The sequence below is a fragment of the Anopheles stephensi genome, chromosome X (assembly GCF_013141755.1).
Source record: "Anopheles stephensi strain Indian chromosome X, UCI_ANSTEP_V1.0, whole genome shotgun sequence".
Lineage (NCBI taxonomy): Eukaryota > Metazoa > Arthropoda > Insecta > Diptera > Culicidae > Anopheles > Anopheles stephensi.
In genome coordinates, this window is record NC_050201.1 from 9,303,010 (window position 1) to 9,310,204 (window position 7,195).

Below are 7,195 nucleotides of genomic sequence, written 5' to 3' on the forward strand. Positions count from 1 at the left end.
AGTGTGTAAGTTTATCGTAAAAAAGCATCATTCTTTTGACGATTATTGTTAGTTCGGGGGGTTTTTCATTTTGTTCGTTGGTGTTTTGTTTGAACACTTTTCCCTTTAATTCTTCTGGTACAGTTCGGTGAGCCCTTCGGGCAGACAAATGGTAGGGTTAGCTTCACCGAATCCTTTACAGTTCGTTCGCAACTATAGCCCGAGCCTTGCCTCGAGTCTGTCTTCATCACTATTATGTTTAATGGTTCATTTGGACGAATTCAGCAGACGCTCGTAAGAGTCTTACCGGGTGGATGATAAAAACACGCAGCACCACACATCCGCCGATGAGCAGTGCCAGCAGTAGAGAAGAGATCCGGGGCGGGGGGGGGGGGGGGGAGGCCCGAGACCGAAACGAAGTTTTCATTGTGATGTGATATGTTTATGAAAAAAGGATTAGATTCGAACAAGGAACCAAGAATGCGCAACGATCTTACCGAAGGGAACAAACAGCAAAAAAACGCGCGCGCAAAGAATACGTACTTAATACCGTAGTTGTACATGTACATCACCGGCTAGAATCTCTGTGGCGTGGCCTCACCTTCCACCATTCCGGCTCGTCCAGGCTCACCGGAGCTCATCCAGCTCGCCAGGATAAACGTTTACAAGTAGCTAAGTTCCGCCCGGCCTTTGTGTATGCTTTCGACGAGCGAAGGCAAAAAAAACTCGCTCTTTTGCCTGCTCCAGAAACCTTTCAGAACGTAGACAACGAACGAACCGACGAAGAAAAAAATCCGCCGAACAAGTGATTTGAGTTTGTATGATTGACTGTGGAGCCACAGGCCAACAAAAAACTAACAGAACCTTTCTCTCTTTCTCTCTCTCTGTACTCCCTGTATGTCTCTAGTGCTGCATCCTCATCTACTCTGCACGCGCGAGAAACCCTACCGGTGCCGGTAAATTATGAGATTGTTCAACTAAATCAACCGTAAAAACTGTGCACAGCCGACTTTTTCAATGGAGTCCATTAAAAAAAAATCACTTACACGTGGGTGATTTTAGCAAATTTTGCGATTGTCTACGTTGCTCGTTGTTTGGTAGTATTGTGTTATTTTACAATACAAGGTCAGTGTGTGTGTGTTTGTGTTCTGTGTCCAGAATTATTTGCCCACACAAAGTATGTGATGCGTATCACAACAATGTTACGCAGTAGTAGAGGATGAGTCGCATATCGGTCGAGCGTACTTTACAACTATCTCTGTAATTCAAGCTTCACTGTAATCGATCTCCGGAATATTGGAATAAGTATCAGGTGCGAAGAAGTATTTTACCTAATCCTTCTGAAAAAAATGGGATGAGACATGTAAAAGACTAAACCTTTCAAGAGTTTTGAGTGTTCCCTTACCCAAGGACAGAGACCTCAAAACTGTCTCAACATGTCCTGCTGAATATCCGTAGGTCATGCAGGCATGACCATTTAAGAGGTTATTAGGCCAAGAAAGAAGAAGAATAGACCTCTATGTCCACACTGCTTCGAATTCGACTGACTCAGTACAGTCTGTCTCCCTTTCCATCCTGAAGGTCCATTTCCTGAAGGAAAGTCTATCTCCATTTACATTCCCTTCAGAATTACTTATGTATGCAATAGCAGGAAATCGACAAGTCGACAGGATATTGTTTGAAACTAGTATCACAACTGCGATGTCGGTATGTGCCCTGAGAGAACTCTGGACAAGGATCGGCACAAAAAGATCGCAAACTGGGCGAAAATTCGAATGATAGAAAACAGAGTTCCCATGGCTCTCTGGTGCATAAGTCAAGCTAATCAATAGTCTAGTTGATTTGCAGATCAATGAGTAGTTGGTGACTAATTGGCATGGGTTTAGAACTAACATAATTTAGTCTATCAGGTTTAATTCAAGAAATTTAGGTGATGAGTTGTAATCGATTCCATGCGATACGATTATCGCCATTTTGACATCATCGACCAGGATAGTTATCTCTTGTTGGAGCTCTAACTTCAAAATGACCCTAAAACCAGACAATGACTTCCTGGAGATACCTAGCCACATGGTAGACCTCACGTGGATTGATTTAGTGAAGCCGTTCTTCAGTGATTGAACACAACAATCGTTGGAGCCAAGCATATTTGTGGTCTGTTTCCAAAAAAAAAAAAATTCCAACACAGCAAAGTCGCGTGGTTTCCATCCAGAATCTATATTTTATCAGGACGCAATCAATTGTCGAAGTTAACGCGTTTCAACGGAAAAGACTTTAGTACCTGAGGGATTCTTTCGTCTCTTGTAGTCGAAGTTGATGAGTCAAAATGTCTACTTTCCAGTAGACACCTGCTAAACTGTTTCCAGCAGTCGATTGCTTTAACATTGATAGAAAGGACTCGGTCTTGAACTAGTCTAAAATGTCAAAAATCAAATGCTGTTAATATACGTAATCATTGTTGTAAGTTTTATTGTGTAAATTTATATCAATATATTCCCTCTAGAGTATCATACACTGGCAAAGCGTTATGAAGTGTTTTCTCATTTTATAGAATATGTGTCTACTTGATTATAACAAGGTTTCAGTTAGATGGGTCAATAGTAATAAATCGGACACCGTAAACATGCGCAAAAAACAGACAAAATGGTGGAATTTAATAGATTTACCACGTAATGGTATGATAATAAGGAGTTCCTGGATTAACTATCAATGTCCGACCCAATTTCGGACAAAATGCAACAGTTTCCAGGAATCTCGTAATTGTTACACTATTCGTTACAAGATGAGGTAATAGTGTCATTTCAAAAGTGAGAAACTGAAGTTCCACCACCAATGGTTTGAACTGTTGCCACAGGAATGTCCAGAAATTCCTGAAAAAATCTACCCCATTTTGAAAAATGTTGTAGACTCTGCTCAGTGGAGGATCAAGCCGCTTGGAAACCTTTAGCCGGAATGGATGTGGTCAAACACGTACCTATGCTATCTTAGATCCTTTTAACTTCGAGAGTAATTTTGACTGGGCCCTATTGACAAGTCTCCTCTTCTGAGGACTCTAATACGGGGCAGCCGACAGGACGCTAGGCGGCCGCGAACTCCACCTTTGCCTATGAATGTTCCACGACATCCGGAACAGATTCTTCAAATGATCAGAACATTGTCAGTTGATCACGAAAATCTTGTAGCGTTTTCTTCCTAAAACGCTTTTATGAGCGAAAAATTGAGGATTGAGTTTTTTTTTCCCGTGAAAACGAATTTGAAGCATCACTGTCATTAAACTTCAATTTGTATTGCATATTCCATTACCGAACCAAGTACTCAAAAGCGCCTCAGAAACATGGACTCAGTCCAATATTGACAAATTCTACTTAGTCGTGTTCGAGTGGATACGTTACTCCGGATGGTTTTAAGACCTGTATGTGCCACAATGCTCTCTCCATGTTGTAGCAATTGAGACTCGCCAGGCTTCAGGTGGGTTGATTATGTAATGAGAAAGGCACTGGACAAACCAGCCTTTAAGACCTTTTAAGGCCGTCAGCTTGGGCAGAGGAGGCGTAGTAGGTCCAAACTGATATGACGTGCCAGCATGATGGAGTCAGAATAGCCGGGATATCCGACTGGCAGATGAAGGCGCTTGACCTGATAGGTAAGTCCTTATATCCTCAAATTTGTAGAGATATACCTTGTTTTGTAAACAGTCTCCCTTTGTAGCTTAGCTCCCGATTTTAACTTCAACTCCATCATGTCCAATTCATCCTATTCACCCGCAACACGCAACGCTCACACAATGCACTACAAAAGCAGTAAATTAATCCTTACATATTCCCCGTCCTATGCAGAGATCTGCCCGACGTACTGCTAGCCAATCACTCCACGGTGCAGAGCCGCTACGAACCAAAGCCGTTCCCTTGGGCTCGGCCAGTATGACAGTAACCAAAATCGCTCGTCCCGAAACTGCTAGCAAGTAACACAATGGGTGACGCAACAACAAAAGGCATACTTCGATTTAAAATTTAATTAAGAGAAGCATTCCACTCGCTACACGGCAGAATGCAAATAAACCTCTCCCCGACGAAGGGCCTCGACGATGGACGGGGGTTTTTTGCGGTGTGGAAACCTATTCAACCGCGTCAACCCAAGGGAAACACCGGTCGGATTCATCCCAAAAACCGGGGATATCTTTATTCCATTCGTTCCGAGTGCAATTTTGAATGTGCGGCCAGCGGTGCCACACCACACCACATGTCTGCCGCTTATTGAAAGCGGGAATAATCGGGCCCGGGAGCCGGTAAAGGCTTACGCAGGCACGTTCCGGGCACGGTGGCTGGCAACACTGCCGCCTGCTTATTGGCTTATTGATCGCAGATTACCCATATTTTAACCCGTGGGTCATCTTTATTTGTCATCGTGCGCTCCTACCAACCTTCGCTCCCTGGGACCATCGCCGCCGGCTCACCTCCCCAGCCCGGCAGAACGGTATGGTTTTGATATATGATTCTGTTTAGTATTCTTCGGCAACGTTAGTGAATGGAAAGAAATTAATCTCATTCCACGCTCAGTTGACAATGGTAACGACAATTGTTTCCAAAATGATGAGGGCTGAAGAATGGGCACCCTACCACCTGGCATACGCACATCTTTAGCAAACACTTCAGTCGGGGCAGAGAGGACTGGGTCGGGGGGGGGGGGGGGGGGGGGTGGCTGGGACAAAATTGGATTCCTTTTTGATTCCTGCTAAACGCTCATCGCGCTGCTGCCATAACAACCCCGCGCGGAACGTAGCGTAAAGTCGAAGTATTTCGCCCAGGCGAAAACCCCTCGCACAACAGGTTCTTATCCTGGTCACGGCACCACATTCCTCCGAGAGTTATCTTGCCGGTTGGCGATATTGCCGGGCGCATTGTTCTTACTGCGGGTGTGGTTGTGGCATGTTGTGGCCGACAGCGAGAGAGAGAGAGAGAGAGAGAGAGAGCCTTGGAGTGAGAGTGATAGCTAGCTAGGGTGGGCGTCAAGACTCCGGTTACACGGCATTGAACTACGATTTTCCACTATTGAATAGAAATTTATTTGCTGCGGGTGACAGTTGCAACACTTTGGTGCGAGGGCACGGTAAGCCGACCATATCAACGCGCCGAACGCCGGTTGGGTTGGGAAGTGATAAAAAACGTAATAACCGCAGTGACATTCGCCAGTCCTGGCCACTGCTCTGTACGGAGTGGGAAGCGTATCATCTTCCCTATCTTGATTTTATTTCTCTGACGAAGTTTTTTTCCTCCCTCTCTCTCTTTTCCTTCTCGATTTCTGTTTGTTGTTTGAGTTGGGTTTTTTCTACTTTTCTTTCAACCGGAAAACTTTTGCAACCTTTTATACCACCGGCACACACCGGCAGCGAAAACTGCACAACTTGAAGGTGCAGTACTCGCGCGTACTCTCACCCTGAGACTTGTACGGTGATGGCTAACGAACGCACAGTAATTGCGATCCGGCACTGCCGACCGATACCGCAGCGGGACTGACGAACGTTCGGAGACGAGTGTTTGTGCATGTTTCGGATGACCACTTCAGTATCGAGCATCGATACATCAATCCTTTTTTGTTTGGTTCTCCCTTCCCTCGTTTTTTTCTTCTTCGGTAAACATATTTGCAAGTTATTGTTGGATGGGGTTGAAGACGAAGAAAAAATGGCTGGCAAATGCGTTTTGTCTGATGTTAATGTTTCAATCGGATCGTTTGAGAACTAGCTCAACCCTTGACGGAGCAGTGGGTGCAGGAATGCTGAATGTGCTGATCAGTAGCATCTCTTCGTAATATTTTAAAACCCTTCTAGGCGATTCTTCACAGTGCTCTTAGGTGAGATTACTTGACTGAAGTTCATTAGGGGAGGTCGGCTGCATGGAATGGTTTGGATGATATTTCTTTAACGAGGTTCCTAAGTCTGAGATAGCTCTTTAAAGGAGTTTTCGCGATATATCTCTTAGACATGGACTTAGTTCGTAAAGAGTTGCCTTGAAGATCTCTGGAGCTGAAGTTTCTTGGATGACGTCCATTGCACGAAATGTGTTGGACAATATTCTTTTGGCGAGGTTCCTGAGGCTAGGTCGACTCTTGGAAGAGACCCCTTTGGAGACAATGATCCTATTAGTAGGCGATTTTCCTGGTATAAGAAGACTGGATAAAGTACAGGTCATGATCCCAGCTCGAAATATAACACTACGTAATGGTTTAATAACCTTCTCGACAATGTTCTTCATTGGAAAAGGTTCCCTGAACGAGGTCCTTTGCATGAAATGCCTTGGAAGATATTTCTTTGGTAAGATTCGATAGTCTAAGATGACTCGTGAAAGAGGTCCTAGGACGTTAAGGCCCATTAAAAGACAGTGTTATTTGTACAGGGTTGCTTGAACGACTTGGTAAAGTTATTTTATAGGTTCCTTCGACGAAGTATACTGGGAAAAGCTTCTTATAACAAGGGATTTGATTGGACAAAGTCTCTTAGAGTATGCCGCTTGCAAGAAGTTCCCCGGGCGGAAAAGCCTTTTAGTTTGTTGATGCCAACTACACCTCTTCGGTAACAAGATCCGATGGATATCATTTGAAGAACTTCATCCTAGGAATCTCGCCCAAGGAATCTCGTCCTTGTCGTCGCTTCCAGGGGATATCTTCTAGGGGACCACTTCCAATGGTCTATATTCTGAAAGGTATTGTATGCTTCAGAGATAGACAACAGTTATGGGAATGACGGCTAAAATGCTAGCTAAAATGAGTTTGGCATCCATGCCTTAAACGATATTTCTTGGACGAAGTGCTTTGGGCAAGATCTCTTAAACGAGGAAAGTTGGACCAGGCCTCTTGAACGATTCTTCTAGACCTCAAGTCTTAGGCTTAAGCGAGATTGCTTGTATAGGGAAAGGGCTTATAGACGACAAGACCTTGACATGGTTACGCATTTCGTTAGCACTTTTGCATGGAGGAGACCACTTTCCTCCGAGAGCATACAATTACTTCCTGGCTAGGAGTCCTTTGGATGAGGCGTCTTACCCGGAATTCCATGGACGAGATTCTTTCGACGAGTTTCTTTGTATGAGTTTCCTCTGAGATTAGACCACTTCTAGCACTAGACTACTGTTACCAAACTGGTTACAGTGAGCCATCAATTTGTACCGGAAGCCACAATTATCACAGCAAATTTATTTTAAACCCCTGCTGTTTTTGAAATAAA